Here is a 21,020-nt window from a genome sequence, read left to right on the forward strand (position 1 = left end):
GGTCACTTTTCAAAATATTCCAATGTTTTCTGACACTCCCCAAAAGGCAGTTGGTATTGCGACCATAGGTAGACCAGTCTCAATGGTTGAGATGACTGAACCAATCGTTCCCTATATTGCAGTAAATCCTTTGTTGCATATTATTGACCTGACATTTAGCAATAGCAATGGTCCCAGCTTTGTAGCCCCTTTGTTTAAATCTATAAGTAAGATCAGTTTGATTAACACAAAAGGTAGATTGTTCAGAGCAAATCCGTTTTGCTCTGATAAATTGAGATTTAGGTATGTTCTTTGCTATATGTGGAGCATGGTAGCTGGATGCATGTAATAGGGGGTTATATTGAGGGAACTTCCTGTACATTTCAGTTTCCAATGTGCCATCAGATTGTTTTCGCAAAAGAACATCCAGAAATATAATCTTATTGTTGTCATGTTGTTCCGTAAAACACAACCCCCATTCATTATTATTCAAATACTGGATAAACTCAGTAAGTCGAGATTCAGTGCCCCTCCAGACCAACCATATATCATCCAGGTAACGTCTCCATATGTCCATGTCCATAAGAAAAATATTCCTTGTAGAATTGTATATCATCTCATTCTCTACACAGGCCATAAAAAGGTCGGCATATATGGGGGCAAAAGATGCCCCCATAGCAGTACCTTTAATCTGCCAAAAGCATGTGTCTTTGTAATAAAAGACGTTACAAGTGAGGACATACCTAGCCATCTACCAAAAAGGAGTTAAAAGTGGGACTGTATAGTTTAGAATGTTCAAGCCAATATGCTAAAGCCTTGAGACCTGCCTGATGTGGAATATTGGTATAGAGTGCACTCACATCAAGCGTGCACAAAAGCCAATCTGCTTCTAGTTGTGTGTCCGATACAATCTGTAAAAAGTTGGTGGTATCTTTAAGCCTGGAACGAATGGATGTTAACAAAGGTTTAAGATATTTGGTCAAAAACAATGATAAGGGCTCCGTCAAATAGTTTTCCAGTAGAAATTGCCCCAGAGTGTTTGAAATCAAGAGTTTTGTGAACTGTAGCAGTGATTGGGCTATTTATATGGCCACATGTAACTGTGGGGCGTTCTACATTGGGCAAACCTCCAGATGCATTAGAGTACGCATATCTGAACATTACAGTAATATAAAACACAAAAAGGTGACAAATGCCCTTTATAAACATCAGTTGGTCCATCCAACAGCAAAATTTATGTTTACAGTAATTGATTTAATACAAGGGGATCGCATAAACAAAAGTGGGTGGCACAATATTCTAAATAGTAAGGAAAAGAAATGGATAATTATATTAGGTGGGCTTTTTCACCCAGGTCTAAATGAATATTCATGAGGAATAAACCAATAGGATTTGGATTCTGTTTATTTAAACAGCTTGTGAGGAACCATATACAAATACACTGAAGAAGGCTGTGTATGTTACCAGCCGAAACCGGTATGTTCATTTGTATATCTGAGCCACATTTCAGTGACATTTGTGATATCAGGGAATTGGGTTGTAAAGAAGGCATTTATTTTGTCAAGCTTACTGAAGGTCTTTTGGACATTAAATAAAGCACAGGAGAGGGTGGAGGATGGCAGAAAAGTTTTGGGTTTGTCGTGGTGAAAGGGTCCTGGATTGTACTCAATGTTGGCTCTGAGGAAGAGTATGAGCAAGATGGGGGATGAATTTATAGTTAGGAAGTCTGAGGTGGAGTTGTTATGGTTTGGTAGGTTTGGATATGTGGTAAACAAAGTATGATCTTGTATGTGCATGGGAAATGGAGAATGGAGTATGTGAAAGAGTGGGATAGGTCTTGGGGTGCAGGTGATCATGTTGCTTTGCGATTGGATAGTCAAGGGATGGATAAGTGATGGTAAATATAAAACTCAAACTGCACAAAATACTGATGCCCATTTTATAAGTGCAATAAGACACCAGGATGTGTGCATTGGACTGATATTACTGCACTCCCACCTCACATAATACTGACCCAACACATAGACCAACATATACTGAGGCACTTAAAAGCAACCTTTCTAAAGGCCAAAGACCTCCTAGAAATTTATCCTACAAAAAGCATCCTCAGCAACCCTAAAGCACTCCATAAAAACAACACCTAATACAACACATATGGCCACAACCTTTAGAGCCTCAACTAAAAAGCCAGTAAGGCAAGCCAGCATACTACCCAGTATTTTAATCATAGTCGACTCCATTGTGAGACAAATGGTTGTTCTGATCATCAGGCTGAATAAGGTGAAAACCATGGTCAGTTATTTATCAGGGGCTAGGATCCACCAAATCACCCATGCACTCAAGTCATTAGTCCACAAGTACCAGTAAAACTCAGTCATAGTCCATGTTGGTGTAAATGACCTGAGGCATACTTACCTGGACTATATGAAGACAGGCATTGCTTACTATAAAGCTGGGTTCAATAGTCTAGATGGATCTTGGCCAGTGATCTGGATATTGGTAGGATTAACTGTCCCACATATCTGTCACAGGTTTAGTATAACCTAACAGAGAGATAGGTTTAGTAGCTACATTCTCTCTTTGTTTACCAGTATGAGTTGGAAGGTGTCAGGACTGCATTGTGTAACTGATTAGTTCTCCCACAAATAGAACACCATTCATTTTTTGCACCGAAGATCAGCTGACACTTATCAGCCCACTGACAGGAACTTCAAAATTCTCTTAAAGCAGGTCCATTGCCTCCATTTTCATACATCTCTGTATTAAACTGCTTTCTATGTTGCAGTACAAGGACTGACCCAAGAAGAAAACTTTCTTCATCTTTGGATCCCCTCTAACTTGACAGTACCCTTCTGTGGTTTGCATTGCTGCTAATTTTCCACCTACTGAACTGTGGTACTACACACCTGTTCTTTGCAGTTTATTTATAATCCTCTTATGGAGCAATGTTTCACTAAAATCAGTGTATGTGATAACTACCAGATATCTCAGGTCCACAGTGTACATATCTACCAGATATATCAGGTCCACATCTTCTATAAGGCAGTAATATTAATGAACCATGTTAGACAAGCAAACATGTCTAGCTATGTATATTTGCTGATTAATGCCTTGCAGATGATTGTCTCCAAACTAGCTTATCATCGTTTCCCTAAATCTTTTGTATGACCTTCCCTGACAGCAAGATTGAATGTATTAGTAAGGGATGATTCTCTGAGTTGCTTCTGGCACACCCCTTTGTACACATCAATAATCATTTCTACTTCTTCTTTTCTCTTGAATTCCTTGCTGTCTTTAGTCAGTTTACTAAAGCAGAGTTCTGTTTACTTCTTTTCCATGAGTTTTGTAGATCATTTCCTTTTTTATATTAATTCTGTGACTTCCATATAATGCCCCCAACTTTGTATCTTGTTCTAGTTTTGACTCTGTATTCTAATTCTGAGACTTCCAACTGTTTGCCACAGAATTATAAAAAAAACAAAAAAAAATACCAAAATACAGGAGAACAGCAGATGTTGAACCCCACTGTTCTTATTCATACCTGTTTTTAGGCAACAAAGTTCTGAAGGTTTAGAATGTTTACATGGACAGGTAATTCTGTTTCTCAAGCAGACTTTAGCAAATGTTTTCATCAGGTAGCTAGCAGTAACTAGAGATGAGAGGGAAAGAGTGAGGTAATTGAGAACATGTTTTTGGGAATGTAACACAATGACAGATTTTAAAAATTCCCTAGAGTAGTTTGAGAGAAATGTGGGATCACATGTTTACAGCTAAGAAAATTATTTTTTTATACAGACAAAGTAAGGCTCAATTTAGTGATACTGACTGCCAAAAACTACTAGTAAATGGAAAACAAAATTTAAACCAACCATAACCAAAGTATAGATTGTTGTAAAGTAGTTAAAATAACTGGAGTCTAGATCTTTAGGGAGAGGGTAAATACCTATAAATAAATGGAATTTTTTTGGGGGGAGAATGCATGCATAATAATATTGAGGAGGAGTGAAATTTAAGGAAAGATGATCTGAGCAATTTGGGTAATGTTGGAGTGAATGATAAAACTTTAAAGAAAACATATATATGTAAAATGAAAGAAACTCATGAAAACTGTGTTTTCATTTTGTAAGTGTATGTGTGCCACTGTCATTGTTTAAATGGTATAAATTTTATAAAGACAATGTTTATTTCTATTTTTTATTGTTATTTGTTAACCAGGTAAGTAGACTGGTCTGGGGGTCCTTTTCAGCAATGAACCAAGTCATGGTGCAATGCATTAGCACACACTCTTTCAAATGCTTGAATAAAACTTTCAAAGTTGCCCCCACTAGTTATACTGAGGAAACAATTTAGCCCTGATTCTAGCATCTATGGCTGGGCCTCCACCCCCAGTACTCACATGCCTTTAATGAAGGACCATCATATCTTTCTCATGCTGGTATTGCTTCTCCATTTCTTTGCTTTCCTCTCACTGATTTTGTTTCTACGTTTGCTCTAGTTAGATCTCAAGTTGTTTCAAGACATCTTGATGCCAACACTAACTCCATTTTTTTAAAGCAGTTGAGATTTTATGGTCATCTTGGGATTAACTGAATAACTTTTCTGCATTGTCTGCACTCATAGCCATTACGCGGCTGTCTCATTTTCAGTGGCCTAAATGTATCTATACCAAAGGCAGCAAGCATGTCATCCTTGGATCTATTAGCACACAAAATTCCTTTCATTTTCCAGCTGTGACAACTCCACAGATATAACTACTTGGATTAAAAAAAAAACTGCTTAACTGCTTTATAGTTACCTAGTGTCCATTAGCAATAGAACACATCTATTTAAGAAATCAGGACTAGAATTATAATGGGCTAGATAATGCTACCATTTTTTTTAAATTAAATGAAATTTTTCTAGATATCAGATAAACTTTTGGACATAGTGATCAGAAGGCAATTACAGCAAATATCAACTAGTATTGTAGGAATGAGCTAATAGGTTTCTTCACAGGTGAAGTATGCTCCCTAATCATATACTGAAGGGCATAGTTAAAAGCCATTTTTAAGGGTCAGTAGACTGACCACAGATTCTGAGATGTATAGTACGGTGGTTATTGAAATGAAGGAGTTTAAAGAGAGGCAATATGATGATGACCTTTTGAATAAAATGGTGGAATATGCCAATAAAGAAATACATGGGCAAGCAAAGCTATATTTCTTGGATTGCCCTTGGAAAGTCCTTCTAACTAAAGGAAAATAGATAATGTATGTTATATAACCCATTATAGTTCTACAACTAATGGAATCATTAATATTATTAAGAACAACTGGGCCAAACTAAATGCTTTGCCAGAACTGACAACATTTATATGCAAAGCACCAGAATTTGCATATAAGAAATGTCAAAATCTCAAACAGAAGTTATGTTATAAACAAATTAATTTTAGGAGACCTGGTGTTGTTATTATTAGGAGGAGTGGGCCTTTTCATGTTAAAATTGTTCCTTCTGTATTCCTTCTGGAAGTATATATTGACTGGAACTGATTATATACATTCTACTAATAGGAGAAGCTATGAATTCGCTTGTTTTGTAATGCGCAATACAGAGAATATCATTTATCAAGCTGTACAGTTTGTTCTAGTTTCTATTTAAGGAAATGTAATAGAAAATTGAAGGAGAGGATTCTGAAACATTTGTCTGATATAAAATGGGGAGTTAGTACTATCTCTCTTGCAAAGCATATTAAAGAGATGGGTGTGGAACATACATTTAAGTTTAGGGTAATACAGAAAATAGTAAGTAAAATAAGAGGGGGTGATATCATTAATGAGACATAAATAGTAGAATATAAATAGGTGCTTAGATTACAAACTGGTAAGAAAACAGGTTTAAATGCCTCTGTTCATTTAAAATCTGTGTTGAAACATGGAGAAATGAAGCTGTTATTTATTATTGAATATTATTAGTATTTTTTTCTTGGCTGCTTATTCCTTTATTCTTTTTTATTATTATCATATTTTTTTTATTATTGATAGTATTATTAATAGTTATATTGCAATTCTGGGATGGTGTTGTTAGTGTTAATATATTGTATAGCTGATTTTATTTAGTTTAATATGTTATATGGTGATGTGACTTTAAGTATGTGGAAGTGAATCAAGTCTTAAATTCATTGGTGTTCTTTTATCATGTGATGGACTTTAAAAGAGTAGATTGCATTTATTGTGTAGAAGCATTGAGAAAGGGAAGTATCCCAAAAGCTTTGCTCATTTATAATTAAATGTTGATATAATTTACTTGGTGTTGGAGATCCATTTTTTTGTTGTTGTCATACAAACTGTGTACTGTTGATCTCATTCGCACAGCCTTGTCCTGTGATAGTATTTTTCTGTAATTTATTTTCTTTCCAATCCATAGATCCTAGTTGGGACTGAATATGGACAGGAATGAACTTTGTTTTATGTGAATGAGAAGTCCATTTCAGAGCAGCAGTATTTCCTGTGAGATATTCCTGTCCTTCCAAACCATTCTGTTAATGTTGCAGAAGAAGTTTAGATTCTTGACCAAGTATGTATGGGGCAGCCTTTTTTTGTAACTAACAAACAGAGTACAGAAGAAGTTAACAATTTTCAGGGGACATGTGTTACGGAATACAACACATTTACAACGAATCATGGGGATGTAGCCAACTTATTGGTAGATTTGAAGTTATATCTTAGAAAGTTAAATTTGAAATTGGTGTGTAAGAAAAATGTCCAGGTAAATCATACCGACAATAATAGGTTAGTCAGAGCAAGTACTTTCAACCCTCCCCTACACCCGGCCTTATTGATGTTCGAAAAAATAGTCACGGATGAAATTTACATAGCATACAACAACAATAGAAGGAAAGTGGGACATCACAATCTTAGTGATGGCGAGGAGAAACTACTTTGGGATTTACAAGCACAGGGTGACTTTCGCATCATGAAGCCGGATAAAGGAGGGGGAATAGTTTTGTATGGTAATGAAGATTACAAAACTGCACTAACTAACATTTTGTTGGACACAAACACTTATACTCCAGTTTCCATTAATGAAATACACATTGCGTACAGAAGGATTGATTCTCTCTTAGAAGAATATTTGGTGGAAGACAGAATTGACCACAAAACATACCAATATTTGAGACAAATTCACCCAATTATTCCCAATTTGTTTGGGGTACCAAAAATACATAAATCTTTATTAGAACCTCCTTTTAGGCCCATTGTATCGGCAAAGAATTCTAAGACTCATCTTTTAGCGGTTTACATAGACCACTGCACTAAAGAAATTGTAACCAAAACTCAACACTTGATTAGAGACTCATGGGAGTTCTTAAGTAAATTAACTAACGAAGTATGGGCAGAAAGCTACTGTTTTCTTACCATTGATGTCAAAGATTTATTTACATGTATTCCACGTGAGGCGGGGCAAGAGTATTTCAGTGATAGTGTCTATAAATATTCTTCCCTACCTAAGGACAATATTCCTACAATTTTAGAACTTATGGAAATTGTATTAGATAACAATTATATAGGTTTTCAGGGAGAATATTTCCAATGAACCAGTGGGGTAGCGATGGGGGCAGCATGTGCCCCCGTTTATGCGAACCTGGTTATGTTGGAATGGGAGAATAGATATGTGTTCAACAGCACCTTTCAAAACAACATTAAGCTACATCTCAGATTTTTGGATGATATTTTTGTGATTTGGGAAGGTAACAAACAGAGCATAGAGTTATTCATGCAATATTTAAACAACAGTACCAATTTTCTCTCCTTTACGTACTTTAGTGGTGAGGTTAGTATAAATTATCTTGACATCACCGTAACTAGGACCCCCAATGGATTCAAGTCTAACATCTATTGAAAAGACACCTGGTGCAATGGTTACTTGCATTATGACAGTTATCATCCTTGGGTCCAAAAAAGAAGTTTAATCAAGGGTCAAGCAGTTAGAATAGCTAGGATGACCTCCGAATTCAATGATTTGGCAGGAGAATTAATTTTCTTGGGTAATACATTTTTGGAAAGGGGTTATCCCAGAGAGTTAGTATGGGAAACACTGGATGAGGTGTACAGAGGTTGGGGAAATAAGTACAAAGCATTGTTGGGGCAGCCTTTTTTTTTAACTAACAGAGTACAGAAGAAGTTAACAATTTTCAGGTGACGTGTTACGGAATACAACACATTTACCAATATTTTTACCCAATTAGTTAGAGCCAATTGGAGTTTGCTCAAGACAAGTAGAGAATTGTATGAAGTTGTGGGTAAATATCCTGCTTTTACGTACAAGACAGGAAAAAATTTTAAAAGATTGTTTGATAATTTGGAAAAACAGGTTAAGACAAAAAAGGCTACTAATGGATGTGGTAGATGTAATTTTTGTTCATATATATACAAGGAGGACAGTATACATTTGAACAATGGACTCAACAGTATAGTAAAATTCTGTAAGGGTAATTGTAACACCAGAATGTTAGTTTATTTGGCTGTATGTATAGAATGCATGGCATTCTATATAGGGAAAACTGAAAGAACATTGAAAGAAAGAATGGGGGAACACTTATACGATATAAGAACAGGCAAAGACAGTAGCGCCTTGTTTAAACATTCAGTTTCCTGTCAGGCCTTTAAGGGTTTTAAGTTTGGAATTATTGATATGGTTAAATACAACACTAGGGGCGGTGATATGAAAAATGGATTGCTAAACAAGGAATTAAAATGGCAACTAAGATTGAGGGCCAACATTTTTCCTGGTCTCAATGAATATGTGAGTATAAAGCCAGTGTTGATAGCTAAAGCAAATAGAGTGTGAAGCAACACTTCACATATTGAGCGTATTTTTTTAGAAATTCATTTACAATACTCACTAAATGTTTGTTGAAGTAATATAATTGTTTTTATTACTGCATACATACTTTGGATAAAATGTGATTGCACAAAAACTGCATTTAGAATATTGTGCTTTAAAACCTTAATTGGATTTAATTGACAGTAATTGTGATCTCTATATATGGTATGGGCAGCACTAATGAATTTTATCTGATGAAGTCTTGTAGGAGACGAAAGCGCTCATCTGTGAATTTTATTGTGGATTTATATAAAGTTTCTACGTTTTTACTGGTGGCCTGGACTGATTTTTCTACTTTCAAGTATGTATGGTGCCATTTAACTTACTGATGTGCAGTAAATCAAATCACTAGTATTGGGTCAGAAGATGGCTTGTATGCCAGATGCAGGTCACCTCTCAACAGCCTATAGGATGCCAGATATAGTGACAGGGCTTTGAGTCGGTCCATGTAAGACATGTTGTTTACATCTTGTATCCTTTTAGTATGGTATCTCTGTAAACATCTATTGGGTTCAGTTATAGTAGGTTAAAATAAATCATATGTAAACTGGGATTATATTCCATAACTGCTCTATCTAAAGTCTAATACTGCTTAGCTCTCACTCTCACCTTTTATAGAGATGAAACTAAAATTTGTCCAAGTAAGTTCTTTAAACTTTTTTTAAGCAGAGTAGCATTATATTTAAAAATCAAAGTGTTAGATCAAAGCTCTTTCTCCCATCTTACTTAATCTTCCTATACTCCTTTACTTTACTTTCTAGCAACTAATAAATCTTATAATACCCTCCTACAGTTCCAACCTCTAAATAGGAATTGCATGACTTAGTCTACATTTAAATCTGTGGAAATCACTAGTTAGTAGTTCAAACTGCAATAATTACAAAACGTGTAAAAATATATTTTGGCATTGTAAAAACAGCTAATATGATCTTTTTTACTTTATCAGGCTTACTTAATATGTGTACTTTGCATAAGTTCATAGGTAGGTACTAGGCTATTGGCCCTAGGGCCTATGTAAGCCTAGCCAAATGGTACCCTGGATTTTGCCACCCAATAAAATTATTTTTCTGTGCCCCTGTCAAGCAGAGCCACAGAAGTGATCCCCGGGGTGAATTTCCTATCTCCCATCCAATCATCAAGATTTTTCTTGAAGAGTGCTAATGAGGAGCTTTGTTTGATATAGATAGGTAGTTTGTTCCAGAGTATGGGAAGTTTCTGGGACAGAAATCTATCCCTCCAGCATGTTCTGTTTATTGTGGTGACAAAGTTTAGGTCCCTAGAGCATGTAGCTCAGAGGGATTGGGATTTCTTTAAGTGGAGCATGTCCAACAGCTCTGGGTTTGACATAGCTTTGTATTTTAGGCAGATATCGCCTCTGAGTAGGCAATATGCGATAGAGTAAAGCTGGAGTTTTTTGAGACGGTCTGCATAGGGTATCTGTTTGAGGCCAGTAATCCTCTTTGGGAGGTATTTCTGTGGCCTTTCCAGTTGTTGTAGATGTCTTGTGAGGTACACACCAAAAGGGGCATTGTATTCTATGATGGGTCTAATGAGTGATGAGTAAAGGGGAACAATGACCTTTTTTTTTCCTGGATGAGAAACTTTTTGTGATGCGTGTGCCACGTAGAAGGATTTCCTGACTACTGTGGCAATGTGATTATCAAAGGAGAGACTACTGTCCACCTGGGTCCCAAGGCCTCTTATCACACTTTTAGTGTTAAGTAGACTATCACCTATGTGGTAGTTCATGGGTACAGAGTTTTTACCAAAAGGGATGACAATGCACTTTTTGGCACTGAGCTTGAGACCATGGCTTTGACACCAGGCATCTGTCTCAGTGAGGCCCTTTTGTAGGATGTCCACATCTTTAGGAGTTTTGATTATGGCTCCTAGTTTGCAGTCATCTACAAACTTTGTTAACCAAAGACCTTCTGTGTTAGCCTGTACTTCAGAGAAGTAGATACCAAACAGGAGAGGACCCAAGACTGAACCCTGTGGTACTCCACTTGTCACTGGTCTGAAGTTGGATTTAGAGTCTGCTACTTTCACAGTGTGGATTCTGTCAGTGAGCCTGTTGGTAACCCATCTTGTGACATAGGGATTTATACCTAGTTTAGTGAGTTTATCTATAATTCCAGAGTGGGGGGATGGTGTCGAAAGCCTTGGCAAGATCTAGATAGGCTGTGTGAACCACCTTACTCTCATCTATGGCTTTGGTGACCACTTCAAAGAAGTCTATCAGGTTTTGGAGGCATGATCTGCATTTTACAAACCCAAACTGGGTAGGGTTCAGAGTTTGGAGATTACTAACATCATTGTTTATAAGTTGCATGATGATACGTTCCATAGCATTGCAGACCAGGCTCATCAGGCTGACGGGGCAGTAGTTCTCAGGGTCCATGGTGGCTCCCCCTTTGTGGAGTGGGATAACCTTTGCTGTGTGCCATTCAGTGGACACAAAGCCTGAGGTGAGGCTATGATTGAACATGGTACTTAGATGTGGTGCCAGTTCATTCTGTAGTTCATGTAGAACGCAACTTGGGATGTTGTCACGTCCCGTGGATGCTGTGTTCTTGGCTTTGGAGAGTGTGCTTTACTGTGCAGCTGTGATTAGAGGAACTTTGCATTCTTCTGGTATAGATTTGGGCTCTTTAGGGGGTGAAAGAGGGGTAAAGTTAGCACTGAACTTATCTGCCAGGATGTTGACAATATCAGTTGGGTCTGTATACTTAGTGTCATTGTGCTGTAACTCAGAGCAGATCTGAGTGTTGCTATTGATAATCTTGACATAGCTATAGAATGCTTTGTGGTTGTCTTTAGAATCAGTGGCAATTTTGTTTTCGTAACTAGCTTTGGAGGATTTTATGAGGGATCTCAGCATCTTACTGTGGCTGACCACGGAGTTCCTCCAATCATGAGATTTTACTCTTTCTTGCAACAGTTTCTTTCTTCTGTTGTAGAGTTTGTTTATGGCAGGGGACCACCAGATTGGCTTCCTTTTTTTGGAGGATAGCATCTTGGTTCTGTTAGTGATTGCATGATCCATGCACTCATGTAAGTGCATATAAAGTGAATTTGTATAGGATTCAGCAGTCGTACCTCTATTGTTCATCAACATGGGTGTCGTGAAGTTTGCCACTTCTGTCTTAAGAAGCATGAAGTTGGCTTTGGAGAAATTTTCTACAGTGGTTTCCCTAATGGGGGGGTGGGGGTGGGATGTAGATGTCTAAGGTAATTAGCTTGTGGTCGGATCTGACCAACAAGGAACTGACCTCTGGTGTGGAACACCAGCTGCTCATGTTGGTAATGACCAGGTCTAGGATATTGCTGCCCCTGGTGGGGTGTTGATAAGTTGATCCAAGGCGTTGGAATTTATGAATTCCAGAAAACGTTGAGCACAAGAGTTGGTACATGAGTAGTTTTCCCAGTTAATGGTGGGGTAGTTGAAATCGCTTATTATTAGGGTGTTAGGTTGTACCCTAATATTTTCCAGTGTATCAAGAAATGAGGAGTGGGAATCCTGGGGCATGGTGTGGGATCTGTAGCAAGCTACAATTTGGATTGCAGTCTTGCCCAGAGTTAGTTGCACTTGGATAATCTTGGATGCATTATGCTGAGCAACTAACCTGGAGGTGTGGATATCCTTAACAAATATGGACACGCCTCCACCTTTAGTGTTTCAGTCCAGGTTAGGTGGCCGAAAGGTGTGGTATGAATTATAGCCTGATAATGCAGGGGTGCTCTCTGGAGCCTTGAACCAGGTCTCTGTCACTGCACAGATATTGATGTTCTCCATTTTAAGGAGTGCCTCGAGTGAGTGCATTTTGAGGTTTAGACTTCTAGTATTAAGTAGCATTACCCTCAGATGTTGCTTGCTTGTACCTGTTACGGTGTGTTATATTTGAAATCTGTAACTGGTATTCCTATGTGTAATCTGTAATTCATATGTGTAATCTGTAATTTGTACTTTTCTGGAGCTTTTCTCACCAGGACTCCACTGAAAATGGGCTCCTTGTGGCCCAATGGACCATCCTGGCAAACAAACTACAAATAAATAAATAAATAAATTATGAAATGCCAAGTTATTCTTTTAACTATTATGGAACAGAAGAATAGAAGTTATTAAGCATAATCTATGGTAGGATCACTGTTCTACAAATATTTATAACATTATCATTGTTAAAACTAAGACCAGATTTGTTTGATCTCATGTATAGTTCCCTGAGATATTAGCTAACATGTCTAAAAATCAACATTCAATGACATATCCATCAGTTTTGCAGTCATCCACATTCTTAACAATCTATTGCTATCTTAAGACTTGATTCTGTGAGTCCCAAAACTGCAAAAAACAAACTTAAACCAGAATTTCATAAAATAATAATCTGTGCAAAATTCACTGTTACACATTAAAACTGTTCTTTGCATAGGTAAGACCCCCTACCACATTTATGTAGGGAGCTGCAGCCCCACAGATCTGCCAGATATATTGCGCCTTAGAGAAGAAGGAAACACTCTAAGATGCAGCAGTTTCAAACTTAATATACGTACTTCCATAAAACTGCCTTTATATTCTTGCATTTCCAGTGGCGGCTGGTGACTTCAAATTAAAGCGGGGGCTGCAGGAGACAGCTGAATGGGTGGGGCCAATGGGAAGGGGTGTGACCAACTAGAAAGGGGTGGAGCTATGCTCAAAACCACAACAACTGGAACTTTAATTAAATACACTGCCCTGGGTTCCCAACCACCATTACGAGAGTCCAATCAAGACAAAGTGAAGTGTAGAATAAAAAAATATTTCAATGCATTGGCTACATGACAACTTACTTAATATCTAGATGGAAACACAAAGGTTGTGAGGCATTAAAAATAAATTGCTTTTTAAATACATTACTGGAATGCCTGTCAAAATCAAGTATAAAAAAATAAAGCAGCAGCACTCAGCTCAAACCACTTCTCCTTGCACTGCAATTCTAATTATACTTTATATTCAGCTTTATAAAATTACCAAGTAACATGCTGAAAGTAGCAATCTCTGTGATACCCCCACTTGCAAAAATGTTTCTTATCCAAAAAAGATCTGCTGCCTGACAACAGCTATCTACTTGTTTCATGGAGAACATATGATCAAAGTAAAAAATGAACAGCGAACAAGAAACAAGCTCAAGATAAATTGCTTAAAGGATTACTGCACAAGTTATGGGCCACACATGATAGATTAGCATTCTGTTTAGTTTACTGGTAAAGCCTGCAAAGATATCTGCAAGTCTCCAACAAATGTAATGAGCTTCTGAAAATACTGCAATCCTGTCCTTTATTACAAATACTGTCATACGCATTTCAATACCTAAGGCTTATACGTTATCTAGTTATGTAAATATTCTCTGCATGGCAACAATGAAAAGGCTTTCATTGTTGGTAATTCTTTAACAGTATGCTTATTAAAGCTTACTTGCATCTTGCAATCTCCAACAAGCTTACCTGATGGTTATTAAAGCATTGCTACTTTAATACAGAGCAACAGGGTACTGCAACAGCATGCATTTTCTGAATAATAAGAAGCATAAATCAACAGTATAAAAATATGACAGAAAACCAGAACATTCTGCAAAATCAAGGACAGATGAAAAGCCATGGTCATACTTGTGGTCTACCTTGGATGGGGGAATACTCTGCACATTTACACTGCATAACTGCTCCTTGCCTTGCTTGGGCACATCCAGAGCATCTACAATGGGGAGTGGAGTGCAACAAGTAGGTCACAGTTTGAAATGTCTCTGGCTGACGGTGATGGCTATGACACTCATACCTCTCAACCTCAGAGCAAGAAATCTGGACAAAGCCATACATAGAAGTGGGACACAGGCCCAAAAATAAAACAATTTTTAAATATTGCTCGTATAAACTTAGAAAGATAATAGAATAGTAGTAGGTCTTGCATTAGTATGAATTTTTTGAAGGGTATGAAATCTGAAACTCAAATGTCTGCCATTATTTAGTGACTTCATTCCTAAATGATATGGTAGAAAACCACAAATTTTATGAGGAACAAACCAAAAATAAGAAGCAAAAATCTATTCATTCTGCAAAATTCTGGACAGTTGAGAGGTATAGTTCAGCTGGGGCTGTCTGAGTTTCCTGCCCCCCCTCACAAAATCATGGTCGAATGGAGTGTCCCCCCTGCACCCATTCCAATGTCCCATTCCTTGGTTATTTCGCCCCATTTGCCATAAACACTGTAATGTGCATACTTCTTTACATCTGCGATGATATGGATTTCATTTGAAAGTTTTATTTTATATTTTACAGCATAAACCCTAATAGATATCTGCTAAACAAAGCAATGCAGTCTCGCAATGAAAATAGACTTAGCATTAAAACTTCTCTGCCCTTGAAACTCACATTCATTAAAACAACATTGAAACCCACATTCAAATAAAATACATTTTGCCAGTGGCAGATAAAGATTAATTTTGGGCTGTTTTCAAATCAGAAGCCCCTTGAACACGAAACATACACATGCTCTTTGATACACCTTCCTGACTGTATTAAATTATATTCCTACAATACAGTACAGTTGTTAAGAGGGCATTTTAAATTTTCTTGTTTTGAACATTTTTCCAATAAACAATGAAACAAAATGCATGCACCAGTAATGACAAAACTGCCCAATTCAGAACATTTCCATCATAAAAGTCTACTCAGACTTCTACAGTCCACCAGTATCAGTAAATATGCATGATCTCTGAAGAAGTAAAAGTCATCTAAATAATTCCACATTAAAGAAATATGTTAACTAATGAAGAGGTTATTGTTAACAAACAACTTTATATGTCATTGTTTCATCTACAAATAAAGTGCCTGGTTCCCTTGAGAAATAAATTGCCTATGTTGCATTAAAAAATGATAATGCTAATAATATCACAATAGGGAATGGATGGCAAACTGATAATGGGTTCATAGTTACTAGGTATCTTCGCCAAAGAGGACTGCAGCATCCATCCCCTTTACAACAGAGTACAGTATCAGCAATGGATCTACCTACTGTGGGAGAAGAACCTGCAGCCTTCTGCATCAAAAGCAAGTACACTGCCTGTTGTGCTATTTACAATGTAAGCAGACTCAGCATAAGCAGCATTAAACATTTGTTCCCTTGCAGCTCTCAGCTCCTTGTAAAATCTACTCAACACTCAGCTGTATCTCTGAACTTTGCAGCACAAGAAATCTGGAAAAAGCCAAAATTTATTTGGTGGGTGGGGAAAAAAGCCCAAAAACCAGGGACACATTTTAAACATTGCTTGTATAATGTTGGAAAGTTGCTAGAATAAAATGCTGTGTTACCACCATACATTTCACTGTGAAGTATTGAACCTATAACCCTGTGCAAAACAGCCAGAGCAACATACCACTATGCCAAATCATCTATTTTTATGAAAGAAAGGAAGACAAATTTAAATGGCTACCATTTAGTGAATTCAGTTCTCACCATAGCTGTCAACATCTTAGCACAAAACACCTGAACAAAGCCAATAATGGGGTAATACAGCTCCCAAACATATTCAGTGAGTTCAGTTACCACCATAGCTCTCAACATTGGCACAAAAAACCTGGACAAAGCCAATAATGGGGGAATACAGTCCAAAAAATAGGGACAAATACCCATTGAGGACACCAGAGCAAACCCACACAAACACAGGGAGGACATGCAGACTACACACAGAAGGCACCCCAGCCAAGAATCAAACCAGACAACCCATAGCTGTCAGGCAACACTGCTACCACTGCACTACTGGCTGTGTTAAGTAAAGTAACAAAAATACAGGAACCACAGATTTTATGAGGAACAGAACAAATATGAGGCAAAAATCTGCAAATGTTTTACAAATGGTGGTGGGTAGGGAATTCAGGCTCTTGTCACTTGGTCCCAAGGTGCAGGGTTCAAGCCTTATTTTCTACCCACCACGATGAAGCTACTGGGGCATTACACACGCACACACACACACACACACACACACACACTACCTGTTTCTGTACTCAGCTACGTCTGTCCTCTGTAGCAGTCCTGCAGCCTGATCTGATTGGTCCTCCATAATGGCCCAGCTCCTCTGTAGTGTACTATGTCTGTCCTCCACAGCAACCAGCTTTTCTGTAAGTGTACTATGTCTGTCCTCCATAACTTGCCCATGCTGTTGGGTCTCCTGCGGGATTTGAGGAGGCTGGAGCCTCCTGCTGTTGGTCCAGCCTGTGGATGATACAGTCCAGTGACCTTCCAGTTTGTTTGGTTGTCACTGCACAGACCTCTGGGCTGGAAGGGTGGAGTTTCTTGTCTTCCCTATCCGGACTGCCTAACAGAGCAGTCTGGAGCTCGGAATGCCTGAGCATGTGTGCTTGGAGTTCTGGTCTGGCTAACACAGCAGTCAAGAACTAAGCACGCATGTGCAGAGTCCAAGAATTTTTTTATTTTAATATGTTTGGGGAATGGGGAATTTATTTAATTGATTTGTACAGGTGGGGTACCCATTTTACAGGTGGAGGGGCTGCAGTTCCGCAGTCCTATAGCACGAGCCACCCCTGCATTTCCAAGGTTTGCAGCTTTAGCACTTGAAGAGACAATGGAAACATCACATTCTTGAATAGCCTGTCATGGTTAACATTACGAAAAGTTAGGAGCACGTAAATGAATAAGACTTGAGCAAAAACAGATTTTTAAGTAATACCTTGCAGTTCACTGCATGCTGTCCTCAACAATGGTCCAGAATTGTCTCTGTTGCCAATTCACTTCCTGAGTAGTAATCTAGTTTATGACACATGGACTGGCATCATGCAGTTTCAAACTGGTTATTAAGTCAAAATGAGAAATGCAGTCAAAAGCATCAGATCAGCTCAGGTCCTAATCTATATTATCAATGCCAGCATGTAAAACATGATTAACATCTTTAAAAAAGAAAACTAAATGAAAACAATAAAACATGGTAAATAGGACCTACTTTCTATAAGATGACATTGTAAAATTGTTTAATAATTTTGCATATGTTTGCATTTTATTCAATGAATACAATATGCATCTCTGACATCATTTACCTATTATAGATTTTACTTGTATTGGTGTTTAGATATAAAACCGGTTTTGCCATCTTTGTGCACTGGAACCACAAAAGTCATTTTTATTTATTCTGGTATATAATTATTTATGAAGCACAGGCTGAATAATTTGAATAAATGTTTTACAGACCTTTTAAAAGTAAAAACTAAAAGATTTGTGATTTCATCATAGTCAGTGCTACAACTGGATGTACTTATGTACAGTGCTTTCATTACCATTTCCTGTGTCAGAGATGGATTAATGTACCAATTCGTATCAGCTGTGTCACTGATGATTTCTCACTATCAGTAATGAGGTGTCTCTTCAAAAATTTGCCTTAAATTGTGGTTCAACTACATATTCAGTACTGTGGCATAAAATTATAACATTGTAAGCTTTGATTGATTTCCTACTGGCATATTTGAGGAAGGTCTTCTTATTATTTATCGATTAAAATGTTTATATTTTTTGAACTCCTCCTACCTATTTTTGACCATGAGATGCATGTCTTAACCTTCTCATATTTATTTATTTATTTATTTTTGCTTGCTTATTTTTTTGGCTCCTTAAAGCTAATCATCAACTGCTCCCAGGACCTCTACATAGCGGTCATGTCTGCAGAGCTGTACTGTCATTAACTCCTTCAGATTAATTCCAACCCATATGTTAGTGAAGAGATTCAGACATCTGAGGCAGAGTTGCATTGCATTTCAAGAGTATTTACATATTTATGCACCAGGCCCTACACATGCTCAGTTCATCCAAGGGATTGGCATGTGATGGGCATCATGGCTTATCAGTCATGCCGTCTTGTATAACTCAGTCAAAGCTCTGTCCCCACTGTAGATAGCACTCTATGTACACCCCCTGCCTTCACCAGGGGAAGCCTGTGGATGTGTGCCAGAACATGCACCCATTTCCACAAGGGGCATGCCCATACTCCTTGTTTGTGCCATCAACCACCAAAGACACTAATCAAAGCTCTACAGAAACATCACCTTTCAACCTTATCTATCCCTCCTTCTACATCACTAGGGAGTCTTTAGCTTTAACTTCATTTAGAGAGTTAGGAATTCCTTATATATCAAATATCTGGCTCTTTTTCCTAAGAAGTTTAGACAACTTTCAGCTCACCATGCAACTTGGTTATTCCATGATGTTTTCATACATTTCTGCTTAAATTCAGGCACATGAGTTTTCCAACACTCCGCAGCTGGTCTGAGTTCAGCTGACCAAGTTGTAAATTTCAGTGTATATAATTCAAATCAATGATTCATTTATCAATATTAGCTTTTTTTAAAAAAAATATTTGGTATAGTTATTACATTATATGCCTTAAAGTAAAGAGTGCCAAAATATATGATGTAACATCTTACCAATTTTCTCCATTACATCTGATTACTGTAAATAAAGCATTTCAACTTATAATTACATTCTAAAAAAAAAAAACTAAATGTTTCTGTGCTAACACTGATATACTTAAGGTACCAAATCATATCAGGTGTATCACTGATCATCAATATGATTTTAGTACAAAGTAACAAAGGTTCTATACATGCATTTTAGGAGTTAAGAGCCATAGAAGAGTTTAACCTAATGGTACATAACATACAAACAGGAGGACATATATTCATAAATACTTACTATGCAATTGATCTTAGGAAGTCTAGCCTAACATTCCCATAGTATTTTTGTTGCCCTTTTTAGCCTCCAAGAAGAAAATGCCTAAGAGGAATGGCCCAAGGACTGAATCCAGGGGTACACCACTAGTGACAGATCTGTTGGAGGTGCTGCAGTGACTCATCCCAACTTGATGGGTGCTTTTAGTGAGCCAATTTGCTCTCCATTAACTTATATAAGGGTTTATATTTAACATGAAGACTTTATGTATGATACCTGAGTATGGAAGCGTGTGAAACAGCTTTCTAAGTTCTAGATATGCAGTGTGAACTTATTTGTCCTCATCCATTGCTGCAGTAACCTTCTTGAAGAAGGTGACCTGGTTAACTAGACAAGATTTCTCCTTACTGAATCTTCGGTCAAGAGATTGCAAGTCACTTATGTCCTTATTTATTATTTATATAATTATCCTTTTGAAACTTACAGATGAAGCTGTTGAGGTTTATGCATCTATAATTACACCTCACCTCTGTGCAAGGGGAAGACTGTTGTTGCCCTCCATTCAAATTGCCTGAAGCCAGTTTGGAGGCTGAAATTGAATAGCTGTTAAAGGTGATCTGACAAGACCTGTTTCAGGCAGACCTGAAGGTAGTCCAGTATGTTACCTAACCCATGGAAGTAGTGTTTTTCAATTTTGATAGTCCATTGAGGACTTAGTCTTAGTAAATTGGAAGGGAAGGTATAGATGAGTTAAGTAACCTGGGAATATAGGAGGAATATAGGAGAAAAAGGCACTCTGAGTTACAGCACAATGGCAATACATATACAGAACCAACTGATATTGCCAACATATTGGCCGACAAGTTTGGTACGAACTTTAACCCCCTTTCATCCCCTAAAGGGCCTATGACAATACCTGAGGAATGCCAAGTCCCTATTATAATGGCTACACAGGTAAAAACCGCACTGTCCAAAGCCATGAATACAGCTTCCATGGGACCTGATAATATCCCTTGCTGTGTTCTACATGAATTACAAAGTGAACTGGCACCATACCTGAGTACCCTGTTCAATTACAGCATCATTTCAAGCTTTGTTCCTACCAAATGGTGCACTGATACGGTCATCCCACTCCACAAAGGGGGAGTGACTACAGACCCTGGGAACTACTGCCTCATTAGCCTGATGAGTCTGTTATGTAAGGCTATGGACCGCATCATCATGGACTTTATAAATAAGGGCATAGGGAATCTCCAAACTCTGGACCCCACACAGTTTGGGTTTTTGAAAGATAGATCATGCCTGCTCAACCTGATAGACTTCTTTGAGTCTGTCACCAGAGCTGTGGATGAGGGCAAGGTAGTTCACACAGCCTACCTAGATCTTGCCAAGGCCTTCAATACCATCACTCATTCAGGAATCATAGATAGACTCACTAAACTAGGCATAAACCCCTATGTCATAAGATGGGTTGCCA

This window comes from Protopterus annectens, chromosome 2.part0 (assembly GCF_019279795.1).
Source record: "Protopterus annectens isolate FY-2018-M chromosome 2.part0, PAN1.0, whole genome shotgun sequence".
Classification (NCBI taxonomy): domain Eukaryota; kingdom Metazoa; phylum Chordata; order Ceratodontiformes; family Protopteridae; genus Protopterus; species Protopterus annectens.